We start from the raw sequence: 23,884 nt of genomic DNA, 5'->3' as shown, positions 1-23,884 counted from the left end.
AGGGTTGTTTGATTTTTTTCTTGCTGATTTTCCTGAGTTCTAAATAGATTCTTGTTATCAGTCCTTTATCTAATGTGTAGTATGCAAAAATTTTTTTTCCCATTCTGTAGGTTGTCTGTTTATTCTCATGACTATTTCCTTGGCTGTGCAGAAGCTTTTTAATTTAATCATGTCCCATTCATTTATTTTTGTTGTTGCTGGGATTGCCTTTGGGATCTTCTTCATAAATTCTTTGCCTAGGCCAATGTCTGTAAGAGTCTTTCCTATATTTTCTTCTGGAATTCTAATAGTTTCGCACCTAAGATTTAAGACTGTTATCCACCGTGATTTGATTTTTGTGAGAGGTGAAAGCTGTGGGTCCTGTTTCAGTCTTCTACATGTGGCTATCCAATTTTCCCAGCACCATTTATTGAATAAGGATTTTTTTTTCCCTAGTGTATGATTTTGTCTGCTTTGTCAAAAATCAGATGGCTATATGAAGATGGTTTTATGGCTGGGTTCTCAGTCCTGCTCCATTGGTCTATGTGTCTATTCTTGGGCCAGTTCCACTCTGTTTTGGTTCCTATAGCCTTGTATTAGATCATTAAGTATGAAATGTCTGATTTCTTTAAGTACTTGTTTGACAGTTGACATTTCTGACAATTCACTTTGATACTTCTTTTTTTTCCCCCCTATTGTGAAGGTATACCCTCAGTCTTTCAAATACATATTTTTTTTTTGACTTTTTTTTTTTATTTCAGCATATTAGTAATAGACATTTGTGGCTTAGTTATAGTACACGGGTGGTCAGTTCACAGTCTTTAGTTGATAGTGTAAGAGGTGAATGTAATATATATTTTTTTCCAAGTAAGCAATTTGTCCCCAAAATTGTTTGTTGAAAAACATAGTCTTTCTTGTTAAGATCTTAACCTTTCTTCATCGAACACTGTACACTTGTATGCTAGCAGCTGTCCTGTTGATGGGTACATTCTTCTACCAATTCCATACTATTTTCATAATAGTAAATTCTGTATAATGATTTTAGCCATAATTATCAAATACATATTTTGGCTTGTGATTATCTTTCACATTTTTAGAGCAATTTTTGTGATACGATGGTTAAGTCAAAAAAATATGTTATTTTTGAATATGATTTAAATCATGGAATCAATGCAGTACTGACAGCTCAAAATATCATTGAAGTGTTTGGGAAGGATATGGCTAATGAACACACAGTATGTCGATGGATTGAGAAGTTCCATTCTGGTTATTTTAATTTTGAAAATGAGCTATGCAGGTGACCTGAGACCAACGTGGCTAATGATGAGTTGAAAGCTATAGTGGAAGCAAATCCATCTCAACCTACATGTGAATTAGCAGCAAGATTTGACATTACTATTCCAACAATATTGGACCATTTGAAGCAAATTGGAAAGGTTAAGAAGCTGGATAGATGGGTACCGCATGAAATAAATGAGTGTCAGAAGAGAAATCATCTTGAGCTTGCCTTTCTTTGCTGTCATGACATAAAGGTGAACCATTTCTACACTGTCTCTTTATGTGTGTTGAAAAATAGATTCTTTTTGACAATTGCAAGCATTCAGCACAATGGCTGGATAAAGATGAAGTGCCAAAATACAGTCCAAAACCAAATATTCATAAAAAAAAGCTAATGGTGTCTGTTTGGTGGTCCAGTGCTGGTATTTTCCGGTACAGCTTAATGAAACCTGGTCAATTGATCACAGCAGATGTCTACTGCAACCAGTTGGATAAAATGATGAGGATTCTTCTGATTAAACAGCTGAGATTCGTCAAACAGACAGTCTAATCTTCTTGCAAGACCACATGCTGCAAAAAACAATGATGCTCAAACCACAGAAGCTGGACTTGGAAACTCTCTGTCATACTCCATATTTACCAGACCTTGCTCCAGCTCAACACCACTTCCTCCAGGCTTTGGAACACTTCTTGCAAGGAAAAATATTCCATTATCAGCAAGTTGTGGAAAATGCCTTTTGCAATTTCATTGCCACTTGCTCTCCAGCCTTCTTCACTGGTGCAATAAACAAGCTACCCTTAAGATTCCAAAACTGTGTTGATAGTTTAGGTGCACATTTGGATTAATTATAGTGCTTTTGTTTGAGATATAATAAACTAAACTTTTGATTTGAAATCAGACATTTCATATTAAATTACCTAATAGTATAGCATGAAGTCTAGTAAATTGATGCCTCCCAATTTGTTCTTCTTGCTTAAGGTTGCTTTGGTTATACAGGGTCTTCTCTGGTTCTGTATGAAGCATAGAATTATTTTTTTCTAGATCTGTGAAGAATAATGTTGGTATTTTAGTAGGGATAGCATTGATTCTATAGATAACTTTAGGTAGTACAGACATTTTAACAATGTTGATTCTGCTGATCCATGAGTATGGTATGGTTTTCCATCTGTTCGCATCTTCTGCTATTTCCTTCTTCACTCTTTCATAGTTCTCCCTGTGGAGGTTCTTCCCCTCCTTAGTTAAACATATTCCTTGGTGTTTTATTTTCTTGGTTGCTATTGTGAAAGTTATTGAGTCTTTGATTTGCTTCTCAACTTCACTCTTGTTGGCCTATATCGATGCTACTGGTTTGTATACATTGATTTTGTAACCTGAGACTTTGCTAGACCTATATATCAATTCTAGTATTCTCTTGGCAGAATTGTTGGGGTTTTCTAGACATAAGATCCTATCTTCAACAAAGAGTGATAGTTGACCTCTTCTTCCCCCATTTGGATGCCCTTGATTTCCATCTCTTGTCTGATTGCTGTGCCTAGGACTTCCAGCACTATGTTGAATAGAAGTGGTGATAAAGGACAACATTTCTAGTACAAGTTCTAAGTAGGAATGCTTTCTATTTTTCCCCATTCAGTATGATGTTGTCTGTGGGTTTGTCATATATGGCTTTTATGATTTTGAGGTAATTCCTGTCTATGAATATTTTGTTAAGTATTCTTATCATAAACAGGTGCTGAATTTTGTTGTATGCTTTCTTTTTCACCTATTGAGAGGATCATATGGTTTTTGTTTTCACTTCTTTTTATGTGGTGTATTAAGTTTAGAGACTTGCATATGTTGAACCATCCCTGAATCTCTGGGATGCTGCCCACTTGGTCATGATGGATTATTTTTTTGATAATCAGCTTATTTGATTTGCTAGGATATTATTGATAATTTTTGCATTTTATTTATAAGGGATATTGGTCTGTAGTATTCTTTTTTTCTTGAGTCCTTTCCTGGCTTTGGTATCAGGGTGATTTTGGCTTCATATGAAGTAGTGGGGAGGATTCTTTCCTTCTTGATGTTGTGGAATAATTTCTGCAGGGTACACATCAGTTCTTCTTTGGGGGTCTGGGAGACTTTGGGTGTGAAACCCTCTGCTCTGGGACTTTATTTTTAGGAAGGTTTTTTTTTTTGTTATTACTGCTTCAATTTTGGTACTTGATATTGGTTTGTTCTGGGATTCTATATCTTCTTTATTGAGCCTAGGGGGGCTGTGTGTTTCTAAGAATTTTTCTATTTCCTCCACATTTTCAAGTTTATGTTCATAGAGATTTTTTAGTATTCAGAGATTATATTTTGTATTTCTGTGCTATCAGTTATAATTTCTCCTTTTTCACTCCTAATTGAGCTTATTAGAGTCCTTCCTTTTCTGCCTCTGGTTAACCTAATGAGAGGTGTGTCAATTTTGTTTATCTTTTCAAAGAAACAATATTTGTTTCATTTATCTTCCATATAGTTGTTTTATTATCAACTTCATTTAGTTCTGCTCTGATCTTCGTTATGTCTTTTCTTTTGCTCGGTTTGGGGTTGGATTGCTCATCATTTTCCAGTTCTTTGAGGTGATTTATTAGATTGATTATTTGTGATCTTTCTGTCTTTGGATATAGGTATTTATGGCTATTAATTTTTTTCTCAGTACTTCTTTAACTCTATTCCACAGATTTTTATACATTGGGTTCCTATTATCATTTAGTTCAAAGAATCTTTTGATTTCTGTCCTAATTTCCTTCTTGAGCTGACTGTAATTCACCAGTAGATTATTTAGTTTCCATGATTTTGTGTAGAGATGAGTGTTTCTGTTGGAGTTGATTTCTAATTTTATTCTACTGTGTGGTCTGAGAAGATGCATGGTATCATTTCTATTTTTTTAATTTGTTGAGACATTTTTTGTGGCATAGGATGTGCTTGTTCTTAGATAATTTCCCATGAGCTGATGAGAAGAATATATATTCAATCATTTTGGGGTAGAATGTTCTGTTAACGTATGTTAGGCCCATTTGTTCTAGAGTTCTGTTTAAGTCCATTGTTTCTTTGTTAATTTTCTGTTTGGAAGATCTGTAAACTTCTTTCAGCAGGGTGTTAAAGTCCCTGGCTATTACGGTGCTGTTATCCATCTTTTTTTTTTTTTTTTAGATCAAGTAGGATTTGCTTTATGAATTTAGGCACTCCTGTGTTAGGCGCATAAATATTTAAGATTGTTATGTCTTCTTGTTCAATTGTTCCCTTTACCATTGTATAATGACCATCTTTGTCTTCATTATATTTATTGCTTTGAAGACTAACTTATCTGCTGTGATAACTGCTATGCCAGGTTGATTTTGGTTTAGCATGGAATATAGTTTTCCATGCCTTAACCTTTAGTCTGGATGAGTCCTTGTGGGTTCGATGTGTTTCCTGGAGAGAGTAGATACTTGGCTATTGTATATTTATCCATTCGGCCAGCCTATGCTTCTTCAGTGGGCAGTTCAATCCATTCCATGCACACTTATTGAAAGAAGTGATAAGTGGAGTGGATATCTGTTCATCCTGTTGAGTTGAACTTTGCTGCTTTGTTTTATTTCTTGAGCCATTGTGGTATCTGGCCTTCAACCTTTAGCTTTTGGGTGATTTTACACTGGTGAGTGTTCATTGTGCTGATCCATAAGTAATGCAGTTCTGAGTCCTTCGTGCAGGGCAGGTCTTGCCTAGATGAATTCCCTCAGTGTTTGGTTGTCTGTGAAAGACTTTAATACCCCCTCATATAGGAAGCTTAGTTTTTAAGGATACAGAATTCTAGGCTGGGCATTATTATGTTTGAGAAGTCTGAGAATGGGACCCCAATCCCTTCTGGCTTGTAAGGTCTCAGTTGAAAAATCTGCAGTTAGTCTGATGGGTTTTGCTTTGTAGGCTACCTGCTGCTTTTGCCTTACACTTTGTAGGAGCACCTGTTTCATTTTTATTTTGGCTGGTATGATGACTGTGTGTCATGGTGTTTGCCTCTTTGTGATAGATCTCCCAGGAGTCCTTTGAGCTTCTTGTACCAGGATATCTAGATTTCTAGCAAGGCCAGGGACATTTTCCTCAATTATTCCCTCAAATAAATCATCCAACCGTTGTGTATTTTCTTCTTCATCCTCAGAGATGGCTATGATCCTTATGTTAGAACTCTTTACATAATTTGATATTTTTTGTAGGCTTTGCTGGTTCCTCTCATTTCTCTGCTCTATGTCTGTGACTGACTTGCTTAATGAAAGTTGTCTGTCCTTAAGCTCTGAGATTATTTCTTCTCCCTTATATATCCTGTTCTTGAGGCTTTCCACTGTATTTTGTAACTGCTTATATGAATTTTTCACTTGAAGAAGTTCTGTTTGATTTTTCTTTAATAATTCAATTTCTTTAGTGAATTTTTCATTCATTTTCTGCATTGTTTTTTGTGGTGTCTTTATGTGGGGTTTCTATTTTATTTTGTATTTTATTAAACTTCCTTACATGTTCAAAATTCTTCATCTGTCATTTCGATATTCTGCTTTTGGTTGGTATTCATTACTAGGGAGCTGGTGTTCCCTTTTGGGTTTGATCTTTCGCTCTGATGATTCTTCATTCTTCCAGAGTTCTTTCTCTGGTTCCCTCTCATCTGGAACAGATGTTGCTTCTTACTTTTGCATTTTCTTTTGTTTAGATAATGACATGCCAAGTATAATTTGTGAGTCAGTAGGTGGGTGCTTGAGGGTGAGAATGAACCATACCCTCTATGATTTAGTCAATAAATGCTGTTTATGGATGTGCAAATTATCCTCCCTGTCAGTAGGTGATGTTTGCTGGAGGAAGCAAGCTTCACTGTTGGTTTTGGACCATATGACCAGCTCTAGTTCCTCTGGAGAAGCTCTCTAATGTCCCTGGTAGTGGGTGGGTCCCTGGAATTTTCATGTGGGTCCTTTATTCACCACTACAGCAGAAGTGGGTCGGGGGATGAGGGTGGGTGGGTTAGAATGGGTGAGCCTGCCCTACAGGTCCACAAATGCTGGTAAGGGGTATACAGGGGTTAAAAGTCTATTCCCCACTTCTGGGATAAGCTTCCCAGGAGATAGTGAAGTGGCCTCACTCAACCAGAAGGTCTGCTCTCTATCCCCAGAAAACTCTGCCAGGGGAGTGCTCCCACCAGCGGAATAGTAACAGCTCATGGAACTCTTGGATCAAGCTGAAGTCCCTAGTAAAGTGAATGGTGGTGGGGGCAGCTACTCTGATCCAGCCTGAGGCACCAGAGGCCTTTGGTTGCCATGAGAACCAGTATTTATCCAAATTGATTCTCCCATGTTCAGTAAACTCTGATATGGCAGCTCTCTGTGGGAGGAGTGAAGGGGTGCACTTACATACCCCTGTTTTCCTCTGCTTCTCCATATCCTCCCAATGGGCCAGGGCTCTCACTTGCTGCCCGACCCTGAAACTGGGACCTCTCCCCCAGCCTCCATGCCCTGTCATCTGCACCATAAGCAGGTGGACATACCAAATGCCTGTGGGTGGGAAAGTCACAAACTGTGGCTGCCCTGCTGGCTTGGGGCAGAAGTGTATCCCTTGGTTCTGAAAGGGAGCCACTCAGCACAGAGAACTCCAACAGCTGCTATGGTTGGGGGAAGGAGCCACTGTCTTCCGGTACTGCTGTTGACCTGGGGGAGAGCACTGATCCAACCTCCTCCTCTTTGCAGCTGCAGCACCATGACCATGGCACCATGACCACCCTTCTCTCTGAGCCACAGTGGTGGCTACTCTGTCTGAGAAAGGCTTGGACACTCTCCCCGTTGGCCAAGGCAGGCTCAGTCACTCAGTGCAAGGCACTTTGATAGTTGCTATGGGGTGGGTGCTGCCACATGCCTACATGTGGCTTGAGCCAAAATTACTTCCTGAGATGAAAGGAGTGAAGGAGATGCAGAGGAGGGTGGAGTCCAGACGCAGGGATGCCGGCTCTCTGGTTCCTCATGGCGCTCCCCCTGTGTCCTGTTGCAGGCCTGAGGCACTTGGGTGGGGGAGGAGGAAATTTCTTACCCTTTCACTGGGCTCTGGAACTCCCTCAATTTGGTTCCTGCGGATTTCTCCCTTCTATCCTACTATCTCTCAGCTGTTCAATTCCTGTTGGTGGTTTCCTGGACTCCACTGGTGTCAGTCCCTGTGGTCCACTTCTCATCAGCTATCACCTAACCCTCTGCTCCCCTTTGTCCAATCCTCAACTCCTCTACTGGGAAGGTCTGATAAGCCTTGGCTCTAGTTGTCCATCTTGAACTCTCTCTGGATTTCTTATCTCTTTTCCCTTCTTTTCTCTTTTTGTTCCTCTGACTGGATTATTTTAAATGACTTATTTCTAAGTTTGCTGATACCTTTTTTTTTCTTTTTTTTTTTTTCTTGGTTAAGTCTGCTGGTGAAGACTTCTAGTGAATTTTTCAGTTCAGTTATTATTAATATACTTTTTGGGTCCAGAATTTCTGTTCTGTTTGGCTCTATTTTATGGTTTCTCCTTTTTTATTAATAATCTCATTTTTTTCATGCAGCACTTTTATGATTTTATTTAGTTGTCTATCTTCTGTGTTTTCTTATAATTCACTGAACTTCTTTAAGATGGTTATTTTGAATTCTTTATCAGGCAATTCATAAATCTCCATTTCTTCAAAATCATAATGGGAGATTTATTTTTGTCCTTTCATTGTTTTATGTTTCCATGATTCTTTTCTTTATTTCAGAATGTTATGGGGGTACAAACATTTTGGTTCCATGAATTACTTTTGTACACTTTGAGTCAAAGTTATAAATGTGCCCATCACCCATACAGTGTGCATTGTATCCATTAGGTGTGAATTTATTCATCCCCTCCCCCCCACCTACTTGATTTCTGTTAACTTTTATTACCATAGGTGCATATGAGTCTTGCTCTGTAAGTTTCAATGTAGTAGTGAGTACATATGGTTTTTGTTCTTCCATTCTTGTGAAACTTCACTTAAAAGAATAGTCTCCAGTTCCTACAAAAGGTATTAGTTCACTACTTTTTATGGCTGTGTAATATTCCATGGTGTACATATACTACATTTTATTGATCCACTCATATTGATGGACACTTGGGTTGTTTCCACATCTTTGTGACTGAGGATTGTGCTGCTCTAAACATTCAAGTGCAAGTGTCTTTTTAATAAAATGTCTTTTTTTTTCCCTTTGGGTAAATACCCAGTAGTGGGATTGCTGGATCAAATGGTAGGTCTACTTTTAGTTCTTTGAAGTATCTTCATACCATTTTCCATAGAGGTTGTAATAGGTTGCAGTCCCACCGACAGTATATAAGTGTTCCTTTCTCTCTACATATGTGCTAGCATCTGTTGTTTTGGGATTTTTTGATAAAAGCCATTTTTCATGTTTCTTGTAGATTTTTGTTCATGTCTGTGCATTTGAAGACACAAAAATCTCTCCCAGTCTCTACAGACTGGCTTTAAGAGGAAAAGACTTTTGCCAATCTGCCTGGATGCAGTTTGTAAGAGCCTCTCAAACCTTTTCTACTGATATATCTTCTCAGGACTTATGTATGGAGATTCCTAATCAAATGAGAGTTACTGGTTTCTTTCCTTCTTTCTTTCTTTGTTTTTTTCCCAGGAGCCTATAATCCCTTGCTCCCTCTTGTGTCTGACTTCTGTACCGCAGGCTGAGATGCTGGAGACACTCCACTTCTCTTGCTCCTTCCCTGTAGAGAGAAGCTTTAAGTGCTGCAACTTCTCCCAATTTTGGTGAATTTTGCTGGGTACTTCATATCACCTGCATATTCTCCGGTGATCTTAACTGACCTCACAAAGTTATCAGGTTCTGTTAACACTCTGACTGAGGTGAAACAGAATCTGGCCCCTCAGGCAGTACACTGAATGTCTGGGGACATTGTTGGCACACTTCATTCATCTTCCTCCCTCCTTAGGGAAAAATCTCAAGTTTATCACCTTGTCTTTTTTTTTTTTTTTTTTTTTTTGAGACAGAGTCTCACCCTGTTGCCCAGGCTAGAGTGAGTGCCGTGGCGTCAGCCTAGCTCACAGCAACCTCAAACTCCTGAGCTCAAGTGATCCTCCTGTCTCAGCCTCCCGAGTAGCTGGGACTACAGGCATGCGCCACCATGCCCGGCTAATTTTTTCTATATATATTTTTAGCTGTCCATATAATTTCTTTCTATTTTTAGTAGAGGTGGGGTCTCGCTCTTGCTCAGGCTGGTCTCGAACTCCTGAGCTCAAACGATCCGCCCACCTCGGCCTCCCAGAGTGCTAGGATTACAGGCATGAGCCACCGCGCCCGGCCAAACTATCACCTTGTCTTAATTACAGAGAACCATGCTGGCCACAGTAAGCCATGTGCCCCTTTTCCTTTGTTCTTAGCTGCCCCCAGGTGTCCAAGTTATGCTGGTTTCATTAGCACTCTGTGTAATATGAGATGGAAACTGGCTCTTTGGGCAGTGCATTGAAAGGCTGGGGACATTGAAAGCACACTCAATTTTCTCTTTCCCCACAAAGAAGAAGTCACAGGCCAACATGACCTTTCTTGTTGCTGAGCTATGCCAACTTGGGAGAGGGGCTGACACAGGTAAAATAAAATTGCTTTTCTTACCCTTTTCAATGTGGCTATTCTTGGTTTTGTGCCTGTTTGGAGTACTGTAACTTCTTAGCTGGGTTGTGGACTTCTCATAAAAGATTTTGGTCCTTGTGACATTGTTAAATTGATGTTTCTGTGGGAGAGCAAAAGCTTAGCCTTTCTATTCCTCCATCTTGCTGACATCACTTGTAATTTTAACAACTGAAAACCAACCACTCAACCTTTGAAACAGAGAATTAACAATACCCTATGTTATATTCTGCTATCCTGTTTCCCTGCTTCTCCCCCTCACATATAGCCAATATTCTGAATGTATCATTAACCATTCTCTTATCTTTGAAAAAATAATTTTTGAAATCACACATTACATACATAGACACACATAAATAACATATTAATTTTTACCTTTATAAAAGTGTGTGTATGTATGCGTGTGTGTTACATGTAGCTTTCTATAATTTTTTGGTCTAACATTGTGTTTTTAATATTTATTCATATTGTTTAGAGTAGTTCATTCATTTTCACTGCTCTATAATTTTGTATTTTATGATTATATAACATTTTATTTATCCATTCTCCTTTCAGTTGGTATATGGGATTTCTTTCTTTCATTTTTCTTTTTTGCTTTTACAAATAGTGCTGCCTTGAACATTCTTGTATGTGACTCCTTGTTGAATCTATATGCTATCTTCCATTCCCATTGTCATTATTTTAGTCTGAGCTACTATGATCTCTTTTCTGAACTGCCTTAAAATTTCCACTGTTTCATTTCATACTTCAATTCCCATAAAAACAAAAGCCATCTTTTTAAAACACAAATTTTATTAGTTACTTTACAAAAATATTTCTATATCTTCTTTTTAAATTTGTAATAAATTCAAAAACCTTAGCATGGCTACAAGCTGGAACCAATATAGCTTATGTCTACCTTTGAATCCTCGTGGTTTTGGACCACTCTCCTTCTCGCATCCATTGTAATTTATAGCCTTTGTTCATTTTCTCAAACATGACAAACTTTTTCCTATCTTGAGGATTTTAAACGTGTTAGTTCTCCTCCTAGAACATATTCTCTTAGTTTCTTGCATGTGTGGCTTCCTATTATCCTTTAAGTCTCAGTTAATATATAACCTTTTCAGAGAAACCTTCAGAAGCCACTCTATGTGAGTGAATTTCTACCCACTTGTTCTTCTGTATTGCTTTGCCATGGGTTGTTTTTCTTCATAGAATGTATCACTTTATCTATCTATCATCTATTATTTACTTACTTTCTTCTCTACTTGTGTGATGTCTGTCTTCGCTACTAGGCTATAATTTCTATTAATGCGGGCCATATATATGGCTTATTCACCACTATATCCTCAGTGTCTCACACAATACGTGGTTTCAATGAAATGTGCAATGAACTCTGTGAAATAAAGAAATAAATGTTTAAATAGTTTATATGGTTAATATAGAATGGGAATAGAAATTATGAACATATAGTAGAGCTAGAAATATATATGTGTGTATGTGTATTTGTGTGATATATGTATATTAATATATGTGTGTATATCTATATTTAAACCATGGCCTTGCTCTCATGAATACTTCCATTTAACCAGATATGCTAGTTACTACAGAGAGTTGACCATATGAAATAAAATTTTGTCTCTGGACTCCACTTTATATCTTCAAATGGACAGAATATAATAGTACCAAATACATAAAGTGGGATGTATGAGGAGATGTCACTCAGTTGTATTTGTTTGACATATTTGTGTTTAGAAGCATTAACTTTGATCTATCTCCAGTATACTGAGGGGAATGAATTAAGGTAAGTGAAAATGGAAAGTAGTGTGGACGAGTTAGAAAATATAAATATGGAGTCAGAATTTTAAAAGACCAGGTCATTAGGCAGAGCTGCCTACACTGGAAAGCATTTTGCCCATGATAAGCATGATTATAAGGATGTGATTCTATCCCATTAAAGCACTGTATAATAATTTTTCAAATGTCAGAATGAATTTAGTGAAATCTCCCAACTCAAATGTCACCTAAAAAGCAAGAATTACACAAAATTACTTATGGAAACCATGTGAATAGGATGATCCCCTGACTGGGCAATTCAAATGCATTTACAAAAAATTGCATAGTTTCAAATTGGAAAGGAAGTTCTTGGGGTGACATGTTCTTTTGCTGTGTTAAAGTAACCAGAAGCACAGTAAGATATTTCTGTCATTTAAAAGACCTAAAGAGCCGATGAATCACTAGGACACCTTTAGTTTCTTTTAAGTTTCAACCTTCACATTAATGGAAATTATTACATGCTTCTTTACTCCTTTCCGAAATAAAGAGAAAATAACAACTTTATAAGGAAACATTTTCAAAATGTTTTAAAATGGCTTAGTAATCCGGAAGCTCATTTGAAAGCAATAGGCTTTGTTGTCTATTTGCAGCCATTTTCCCAATTCCAGCTTAGGTTTTTGACCTAAGTTAATATATTTCTTCCTTAAAGTCCTTGTTCCCACATGCAAATTTTAAGGCAAATCTCAACTCCTTCTCTTATTTTTAATTCAAATATACTTTGATTTAAAAACTCAAAACAAAGCAATATTTTGGGAAATTTATAACTCTCCATTTTCTCACTTTCTTTTCTCTTTTAATTGCATTCTTGCTTCCTCCTCTCTCTGTCTACAGAAGATGAAGGAGCAAACATCATTCACCCTTGCTGTTAGTTCATTTAAATGATATTGTTAAGTATGCATTCCAAGTCAACAAAACTGGTGTTCTACTTATTATATTTCTACCTTAAAGCACTGATATATCCCTAAAACCAGGTATTAAGTGAATTTAGACTAGTCAGTTCATATGTTTAATTAAGGATTTAACAATCAATATAAACTATTTAGATTGGGACTCTCAAAATGAAATACAATGGTAATAAAATTTTTTAACAGCGAATTATGTGATATGTAGAATTCATAACCCCTATCCTTCTCCTTGCTTTGAATTGAGAGTCTCTGCCCAAGGAAAGAGTCTGTGGATCAGGTCAGGTAGAAATAGCAGTCATTTAGTAGATAGGAGATGTTCATGAGAACTTTTTCCCTTTCTTTTGCTCTTATAAGTGTGCTTCAAATTAGCCTTTGCAATTGTGATATAGAAGCCAAATTAGAAGGTTAATAATCAATATTTTTTAGAATTAGTGGCCAATCAGTGCTTTCCATAGTAGAAGTTTCAATTTTACCTAGACTATACAATTTTGTGACGCTGTGCATAGTGCTTTCACATCTGTTATTTCATTTTATCATTAATGTTACTTAATGTTGATGTATTAAATGACTTTATTGAGCAACTACTAATAGCTTGGTCACATGCAGAGTGATTGAAATGTAGTAATAGGCATAGTAAACACTGATTTTGTTTTTTATAAGCTTATGAACTAGTCAGTGTAATTATTATAAAATGTTAAATATAAGACTGATGACACTTTTGACTTTCTCTCTTATCATTATTATTAGTAGCTTTGGCAATATGTTCATTTTTATAGAAGATCACGCAATGTGATAACCACATTTAAAAATATATGTTGGGGCTCAGAAACTGATACTCCAAAATATGGCCTTTTGTCTATGCTGAACTGAAAAAGAAGCCACAAGATCTCTCTGACTTTCCCCTCTCCAACCATCTTGCCCAAAGTATAAGATGAACTTGTTCACTGAAGTGCCCTTATCTGCCTAAAGTCCAGAATTACCAAAGAAGAGAAACAATTATCTCTGGTCCCTTCTCTTAGCTTTCATTAACTAAACTCATATTGTAGAAAGGAAGACTAAAGTCTGTCAACAAACCTGGACAGAATTTTGTCACAAACCATTGTCTTCTCTGTGGACCAACAGACTTTGTGCTAGACCATGATATGTTCCTCAAGCCCATTGACTTATCTGTAGTAATCAATGAATTCTTCAACAGAATTCCTGTTTTCCCTACTCCCACAACCTGTTTTACTACGATCCAGGCCCTCATTCTTTCTGTAACCTCAAGACCATAAATAAGCTTCTGCACCCCATTGTGGGGTGGGTCTTCATTCTAAAGGCTCCCATATCATGTAAAACTATGATCAAATAAATTTTTATGGCTTTTGTCTAATTAATCTGCCTTTTATGTTGAGTTTTCAGCAAAACTTCTCAGGGGAAAGGGGAAGCTTTCCTTTCACCCCTATATATACTAATGGGGCCTCTCAGGATAAAAATCTGAAAAGACAATTTAAAGTGTTAGCCTCTTCCATCCCCAGACAATAATCAAAACCTTAAGAATTCTGCATATGTTACGATTTTTTTATTTTAATTATTTTGACCTCTGACTACTTTAGGAATACTTTTTTGAACTTCAAATATCATCTTTCATTCTTGAATTGATGTTATAGTAGAAGTGCATGGATTTAGAATTAGACAATATGAACTTGAGTCATACATCTGTAAAACTTTCTCTACTAACATTAGAAAATATCTTGTTTTTGCTTTTCTTATTATCAAATTGAGGGGTGTCTTATTGTGTTTTGTGTAGCTATCACAGAATACTTAAAACCACATAATTTATGAACAATAGGAGTTTAATTGGCGATAGTTCTGGAGGCAGGGAAGTCTAAAATCATGGCACTAGCATCTGGTGAGGGCCTTAGGACTGGACATCTCTTGGGGGAAGGTAGAAGGGCAGGTGAGGGTGAGAGTGAGAGATAGAGAGCTTTGAACTCACTTTTATAACAACTCACAGTTGTGATAATGAACTCACTTTCACAATAATGACATCAACCCAGTAATGAGGCAGACCATCACCTCTTAATTGTCCCACCTCCTAATACCATTGCAATGGCAATTAAATTTTAACATATGTTTTGGAGAGGGCAGTCAAACCATAACAAAGGGTTTCTTATGGGGGGTAACTATTGGATTTTTGGGCAGGAGAATTTGTTATTGTTTAGCATCCCTGACCCCCTACCCACCAAATGCCAGTAGTAAGTGCCATTGTGATAACTCAAAAATGCCTCCCTCTAATAGTTTTAAACATCCTTTTGGAGGGTTCAGAATAGTTGAGAACTACCTTATCATGTCATATTTCATTCAGCTCTAAAACTCCTATAATCTAAGAAAAAGGAAATCTCCAAAGAACAACTTGGGTTAGAGTAGTCATCCATGGTACTTCCTTTAACTTCCCAACCTATCTGCATCTGCTCACATCCTCTTTTTCCTTCTTTCAACAGGGGTGGGATCTTCTATGTCAAACTATACTATAACTTTCTCACATTGTATTATCAATCATTTCTTTTTTGACCACGTGTATTCACATTCTTCTTCTCAACTGAATCCTTGCCATCAGATTTAAACAGGCTCACATCACTCCTATTTAAAACATAACACAACTAAACCAAAATATATTCTCTATTGACCTTTGTTTCTGCCACTTATTTTATTAAGGTTACCAATGGGTGTTTTCCATCCTCATTTCACTTGAGCTTTCAGCAGCTTTTCACATGAGTAATCTTCTACCTTCTTGAAACATTCTCTCCTTTTTGTGGCCTGTGACAACTCACTTTATTATTTTCCTCTTACCTCTCTGGTTCCTCTTTTGTTGTCTCTTTTGCAGGATTTTTCTCATTGTTAGGTCACTAAAGTTCCTCACTGGAGTTCCTACATCACCGGAGTTCCTCAAGGTTTGACTCTAAGCCCTTTCTTCTTCTCACTCTTTCCTCTTTCCCTGATAATTTCAGCCATGCCTATAAATGGCTTCATTTACTGACTATACATGTATGACATAGATATGTATATCTCCAGTCCAAATAGCTCCTCTGATTCCTGGCATATATGGTTAATTATTTATTTGACATTCTCCCTTGTATATCCCACAGGTATCTTAAAGTTTTTTATGTTTAAAATTGAACTTTTGATTTTCCCTGTCAACCTGGTTCCTACTCTTAGTATTCTTCATCTGGGTTAGTTTTACTAGTTTCTACCCTTTTGCTCAAGTATGAAATCTTAGCATCATCCTTTATACCTCCATCTCTATCACATTGCCATGTCAATTTGGTCACTAAGTCCATTTTTCTGTAACTCCTCTGCTATTACCGTAGTCTGAGATACTACCATCTCTTACCTGGAATACTCCTAAATATTCTCCTCCTGTTCATTATGCCTTATTTTCAACACTTTTATTCACACTGTAGCTAGAGTGATTTTTTAAAAAAAATCTGGTCAAACTATTTCAATGATTACCCATTAGTCTTAGTAAAAATGTAGAAAAAAAATTAAGATGGCCTGAAAAGCTTTGCGTGGTCTAACCAGCCTATCTCTCCACTCCTATTAATAATATGATCCCCTCGCACTGTACAAGCCAGCCACATGGGGGTTTCAATTTCTCTAATGTGCTATGTCTTCTCCTACCATAGGGTATTACCGATGCTATTCCCTTAGTATAGAATGCTTCATTCCTCTTCATATAGTTAATATCACTCATTCTGAGGTAGTAGCTCAGGCATCACTTCCTTAGAGAAAACTTTCCTTAACCTTCAATTTAAATGTATTACTTTGTCATAAAAATTGCTTCATTTCCTTCTGAACACTTATCTCAGTTTATATTTGTTTATTAATGCAATTATTTGACTAATGGCTCCCTCCCTGAGACATTCCACTACATTGTAAGCTCCATAAGGCTACGGACCCATTCATCTTCAGGTCCATATTGTAATCCAAGTGCCTAATAGAGACTATGGCACATAATTCATGCTCAATGAATATTGTGGCACAATTTAATGAATGGTTATTAATATATAATGAATGTTTGCTTCTTTTATTTTCCCCCTGTAGAAAAATTTAAAGTAATATACCAATAGGAGTATAATTCTGTTTTGATGTATACTGAATAATAAAGACAAAAATGATATGCCTGAGGTAGTTGGCAGACACTGAAATGAAAATCTCTCGTGTCACTTTGGCTCTGTGGTTTAATTACTTCCTTCTATTTTTGAAACAAAGTGGTGGACTTTTCAAAAAATTTTATTAGGTGACCCAACTTTTTATACAATATATATTCCCCATTGACCTCTGTGAGAGAAAAATCATAGCACTTCTCTCTGGTATTATTTTATGCCCAATGATACCTCTGATTTTTAAGATAATGTTCTAAATTCCATTCAGATAATGGCCAGAATAACACACACACACACACACACACACACACCCCTCACCACAGGGACATATTCAAGCACTTATTTTGTGTGAAAAGAATGTGGATTTTTGTTTTGTCATTTTGTAGGGGATAACCATCCGTCCTCTTGTTGACTTACTAGATGTGACAAAAAGAAGAGAGACCTCTCCAACTGTGAGTGAACAAGTTCTCATTAGGGCAAGCTGTATATATATCATCTAGATGATCTTGTTGACTGGGACTAACCCTTTTTGTTAGGTCTTTTTATACTTGTATTGTTCTTCTAATAAAATACGTAATTTTCTGACTTCTGAATAGGTATTTATTATTTTGTGCCCATCTGTAAATTGAAAAGTCAAGAAACCAGTTCTACTGGTAATGGAGTAAGAACATTGAGAATCTGTATTCTAGCCTTTGCTCTATTAGCACCCAGCTTCCCATGTTATCTTGGGAAAGTCTTTTAACTTCTTTGTGGCTTGGGTTTCCTAATCAGTAAATTAAAATGGTTGTTTACATGGTCTCCAAGGGCCTATCCAGGTTAGATAATAATGACTTATGAATTTGTTTTACTTTAAATTATTATTATTAATGTTTCTGTTTTTTATAATACTAATTCTTAATACTAGGCTAAATTATTCCAGTAACTAAGTTTATTTTCTATTTGCTATTATAAGGCAATTGCTTATAAGCTGATCTGTGTAAGCCATTCGTAATTGGAAAATTTTTCTTGGGATATGTTAGTCTTTGCTGGAGTTTTTTATACTGCTGAGGGTTGAGAAAGTAAAATATTTTAGCAGGTAAATTTCAAAGTACTCTTTGAAATAGGATTTAAAAAGTACACAGAGTTGAACAGAAAATATCTCATTTCTATGTTAGAAGTAGAGAGAGAGTCATAGAAATTTAAAATTTTAGACTAAATTGTAGCTATCCCGATCATTTACCCATTTGCTTCAGCATGTTCTAATATTTCCTAAGGAAAAAAAGATATTCTAGTAATACTCACAATCTATTTATCATATTCAGAAAGGTTAAAATGATACAATAGTTTTATCTAATATAATTCCATATTTAAAATTTTTTCAAATGTCCCAACAATGTTTCTTATAGTATTTTTCTCCTGATACAGAATGATGCATTGCATCTAGTTGTTGTATTTTCTTTTCTTTTTTTTTTTTTTTTTTGAGACAGAGTCTTACTCTATTGCCCAGGCTAGAGTGAGTGCCGTGGCATCAGCCTAGCTCACAGCAACCTCAAACTCCTGGGCTTAAGCGATCCTACCGCCTCAGCCTCCTGAGTAGCTGGGACTACAGGCATGCGCCACCATGCCCGGCTAATTTTTTCTATATATATTTCAGTTGGCCAGATAATTTCTTTCTATTTTTAGTAGAGACGGGGTCTCGCTCTTGCTCAGGCTGGTCTCGAACTCCTGACCTTGAGCGATCCACCCGCCTCGGCCTCCCAGAGTGCTAGGATTACAGGCGTGAGCCACCGCGCCCGGCCTAGTTGTTGTATTTTCTATCGCCTTAAATGTAAACCTGTTTTTCAGCTTTTCATTGGCTTTTATGATACTGGAGTTTTGGAAGAGTACATGCAAGTTGTTTTGGAGAATATCACTCAAATTGGATTTATTGATTTTTTTCCTCATAAATAGATTCAGATCATGCATATTTTGATGTTTTATCAAATTAAATTTTAATATTAATATTCAAAGTCCTTTGTCAATTTCTCCCTCCCCAAGCATATAACTATCCAAAATTCCTTTTTATAAATCTCTTACAAAAGTGGCTTATTTTCTCCCTCACATTTTACTCATGCTGTTCACATTACATAAAATGACTTCTTTTTGCCATACATACTTGCATTTCATCAGGACCATCCTCACAATGCACATTTCAATATAAATCTTCTCTAACTTTATCTTTTTCTACTTCTTTCCTAAATTTTCCTTTTCTTGTTGCATTTATACATATACACATACCAAGTTTGAACTTGGTCTCTATCCACTTATTTAAGTCTTGCCTCTCCAATTTGGTTCCAAGTCCTTCAACCGACAGAGACAATGCCATTTACTTGTTTTGTTTCCTCCATGGCACCAAGCCCAGATCTTTGGTAGATGAATGAATCTGTCATATGATACTGATTGATGTGTACGTTTTCAATTTCAAATAGAGCATTTATAATGCTTATACCAAAGATACTGTAAACATTTTTGCATACTAGTATAGACGCTTCTTTTTGTGTTTAACCTGAAAAGAGTTTAGGATTATGAAATAAGCAAGTCAGATGAAATCAACAATTTTGAAGATGCTTTTGATGGATCCTTTTATTTGGTAGTAACTGACCAAGTTCCTCATATATGCTATATATTTAGATACATGTTTTGTTCTGTTTCAGTTCTTTGATCATTTGCTGGCTGGGATAGAAGATATATCAGGACACTGGGGTTACTGGAAAGACAAGAAAATATTTGCCAAAAATATACCTGTGTACAAGTGTAGAGGAAAGAAACAAAATGATTCTGTTTCTCTTTCTGTATGTTTCTGTTGGGAGTAGTTGAGCTTTATTCATCAGTATACCATTAAAAAGATGACAGATAAAAACAAAAGCAAAGATTATTCCTTTTCTTTTTCTTACCATTAGAGACATAACTGACATCAAATCAAGACTCTGAAACTGAAACAGTGTGCCATAAAATTCTTGGACCATCCCTTTCTCTTGGGAATATTATGCACAGTTCCAGAGAAAGGGATTTTACATCAGATTACATTACTATCCTAAGTAAACCTAGTAATATTTTGACACTTAAAAATATCTGAACTTTTTACCTTGGTTTGCAAAGCCCTGCATGAACTGGCTCCTGCTAAGCTTTATTACATCATCTCATACTAGTCTCCCTGTCATTTAATATACTACAGCCGTATTGTCCTCCTGTCTGTTTCTTCAGCAAGTTAAATTCAGCATATTTTTATTTTTCATAATGCTCCCTATGCCTGGAATGCTTGTCTAGTTGATCCTTTCATGCCCAGTATTTTCTTGTCATTTAAGACTTAGCTTAAATTTCATCTCCTCAGAGAGTTCTCCCTTCACCACTCAGTCATTCTCTATCATATCAGTGTGCTGTAATTCTCTGAATAACACATAACACTCTGATATTTTAATGTATACATTTTTATTAAATAATATTTTAAATTTTTATTTTTTAAATAAAATTTGTATAAAATATATCATTATTTGTATTATATATTTCTTTCCCACTAAAATATAGACTGCATGAGGGTGGAGACCCTGTCTGTCTTGTTAAGTTATGTAACTGCAGCACATAGAAGAGTTCCTTCTGCATAATAGGTATCCAATAAATATTTTTGATGATTAAATGAGTGATACTAAATTATAACCGGGCCATTTTTATGGTGATACTAAATCTAGTCCTAGATGTCAATCCAAATGTTTTAATTATTTTAAATTATAATCTATTGCTGAAGTGCCCTGATAGCAATATATATTAAAATCTACTGCTTCAGCCTCGATTCCTGACAGAAACTTCATAAAATACCAGATCTGGTTTTAGTGACAAACACCTGGCACAAATGTTAGGCTTGATAATTTGTAGACATTCTTTAATGTTACCTTCCAGGAGGAGTGTCTTGTAAAGTGAAGTTAAGATAAGAAAACCAAGAGGAATTAGGATAGTGGTCTCCCCAAAAGCAACTTTATTTTAAACTCTGATAAATAAAGAATAGATTCCTTTACCCTAATTATAAATGAAAACTAACAAAAATAAATCTTTTACACGTTTGATTTGAATGACTTTTTTATTAAAAGGTAGTATATAAACCATGAATGGGAGTATCTATACTAATTGCTTTTCCTTTCCTGTTAAGTCAAACAGCAAAACAAATTTTTTTATAATAAAAAGTTTGAGCTAACGATATAGCTTTCTGTTTGAGTATATTCCATGTTGTTTTATACAGTAAGACTTTTGTCTGTGGAAGAGCTAAACAACCTCTGAAAACTTCATCATTGTACAAATTTGGGTCATCTCCTTTCCTTCTTCTTCCCCTTGCTTTCATCTTTTCTATATGAATACACTCCCTCCCTAAGATATCAACTCTACTAAGCCCCATAAATTTCTAGGTTAAAAATTTTTTTATAGGTAAAATTGCTATTATAATATTTTACACGATTTTTTGTGTTTTGCTTTTGTTTTTTTTTTTCTGAGCCTGATGATGCCATCTATTGTCTTTCTAAGCACATTTCAGATTGACAGCTTAAGCCTAGAGTGAAGAGAGCCTCAGTTCTTTAGAGCATCAGAATATGCCTTTTAATATGTAAAAAGTTACCAAAAAAGTAAACCTCAATAAAGTCTTTCAAATTATAGTGCATTTTTTAAAAAAAGAATTATGAATATTGGGCCATACATCTATATTTAGTTTAACATTTTCAATCAGATCTTGTGAAGCTGTGAAGTAACATGATTTTTCTTTTATTTTGTGAGCTTATTGTATAAGTTTACATTCAGATTCCTTAAGCAAACCTTTAACAAAAACGTACTTTTTTCCATCCTTTGACAAACACTGTATTAAGTGCCCTCTTCTTTCATGACTTTCTCTGAAATGTTGACCCTGCTTGGCCATTTATTTCTGTCTTTGGTGCACGGGTTTTTTCTTCATGGTCTGCTTTTTCTTGGCCTGGTTGACTCTAGTGGGATAAACCTAAAGATTTAATCTCTTTATAAGCACATATTTGAAATTAATTTAGAATTTATTGTGAGTTTTTCTCTCTCCACCATAGATTACATTTTCCATTTAAATGAAGTAAATTTGGAATAGACAGTGGATAAACCAAGTCTGAGACCTTCTGACTAGATCGTAAATGTCTTGAAAAAAAAATGGCAGTACATTCCTGGAAGTTTTATTTTATTTGTTTCTTGGACAGATTAGAATATTTCAACAATAGGTATCTGCAGAAGATTTTGATCAGAGAATATGACCATCCCAAATCAAGCATTGTGCTTGTTTATGAAAATCTTGAGGGAAAACATTCCATTGAGCTTGCAGAAGCAGGCCAGTTAATACACAGACCATCTGGTACATCTTTGCTGTAAGTGTGTGTGTGTGTGTGTGTGTGTTTTAATTTGTCTAACAAAATATCACAGAAAAGTTACAGAATTCTTTAAAAGTGCCTTCACTTTAAAGAAGCTGTCCCCAACCTTTTTGGCACCAGGGACCGGTTTCATGGAAGACAATTTTTCCACAGGGAGATGGGATGGGGAAGGGAATGGAAGCTCACTCAGTGATGTAAGCAATGGGGAGTGGCTATAAATACAGATGAAGCTTCCCTCCCTTGCCTGCTGCTCACCTGATGCTGTGGGACCAGGTTCCTAAGTTTAATGGAAGGCAATTTTTCCATGGTCAGGGCGGAGGTGGGGTGGCTGTGCGGGGCGGGGTGGCTGTGCAGGGCGGGGTGGGTGGGGGAGGCAGACTTCAGGTGGTAATGCGCAGCCTGGTTCCTAACAGGCCAACAGGCCATGGATCGGTATTGGGCTGTGGCCAGGGAGTTGGGGAACCACAGCTTTAAAAGCACAGTTTTCCTTTCCTTGCATTACCTTTTGCGGAAATATTAAAAACTAAGATAAAATTGAGATCGTTAATGTTTGAGTACTACAGCCTGCATCATTTAGTGTGGAGCAGCTAATAGAGCTTAATGAAATAAGTTCTATAAAACTTTTAAGTTTCTGAAAAAAAATTTTTGAGTATTCTGTTCAATTATTTTATTTATTTATTTTTTATTGATACATAATAATTGTACATATCCATGGAGTACATGTTATATTTTGATACAAGCATATAATGTATAAAGATCAAATCAAAAGTATTAAAAAAGGCAGTCTGTTTCCCAGGAAGTGTATGTTTGTATTTTTATTTAATTTAAAAACTCATGTTAAGTAAAATAATTTATCACTGGTTTTTGTTGATTAAGAAATAAATTGAATTTTAAAAGTTCTTTAGTTTGTTTTTGAGGCAGAAAATCAGGAGAGGAAAAAATATAAGTTGAGGGTTTCCTGGCTGTAGACCTATAGGTAATTGTTAAGAGAGAGTACAGAGATCTTGAAAAGGGAAAACATAAAAAGGGAAAAGTAATGAAGGAAGAAAAGAATATTATTACGAATAATTATTTAATGTGTATGGTGTTTGAGTAGGAATTTGGTGTTTTATCTCATCATGAGATTTTTGGAGGGGTTTCTTTCAATTAAATGTTATGGAATTTAAAAAAAATTCTCCAAGTATAATTTATTTTAACTGATATAAAGTAATTTTAGTTGCATATTTAGCCCAGGTCAAAAGAAAAAGCTACAGTAACTTATCACTGGATACATCTTTTCCAATCAGTCAGTGTTTGATTGGACAGGAATACACTTCACCAATGGGTAGCTCATTTCTCTATTCAACATACAGGAGTTGAGGCCTAAAAATCTAGCTCTTAGTTGATAGCGATTGGTTAGAACACTATACAGCACTTAAAGTGATGCAGATATATGCAGTATAAGTATATATTGATTTAAAATTATATGGGGACACATTGTTGAATAAGAAGTTTGAAAAGTAGAAAGTATAGCATAACCATTTTTTATAGAAAGTATAATTTATACTCCTGTATCTGTATCTGTGTATAGAAAATTTTGGAGATGCCTATATCAAAAGTTAATTGCAGTTTGCTGTGGGTGGTGGGGTTATTTGATTTTTGTATCATTTCTTTATACTTTTTGTATTTTTGGTAGCATGTGTATATTAATTTCATAACTAGAAAAAGTTATAAAGGCATTTATGAAAG

At 35.9% G+C, this 23,884-nt stretch overlaps 1 pseudogene; it reads left to right on the top strand.

Moving 5' to 3' along the window:
• Positions 1 to 7,151: 7,151 nt before the first annotated feature.
• LOC138378946 (serine/arginine-rich splicing factor 10 pseudogene) overlaps positions 7,152 to 23,884 on the top strand; it is a 49,597-nt pseudogene continuing 32,864 nt past the window's right edge.

The sequence above is a fragment of the Eulemur rufifrons genome, chromosome 30 (assembly GCF_041146395.1).
Source record: "Eulemur rufifrons isolate Redbay chromosome 30, OSU_ERuf_1, whole genome shotgun sequence".
Classification (NCBI taxonomy): Eukaryota; Metazoa; Chordata; class Mammalia; order Primates; family Lemuridae; genus Eulemur; species Eulemur rufifrons.
The sequence above is the reverse complement of the archived record's forward strand: the minus strand, read 5'-3'. Positions and strand labels throughout refer to the sequence as shown.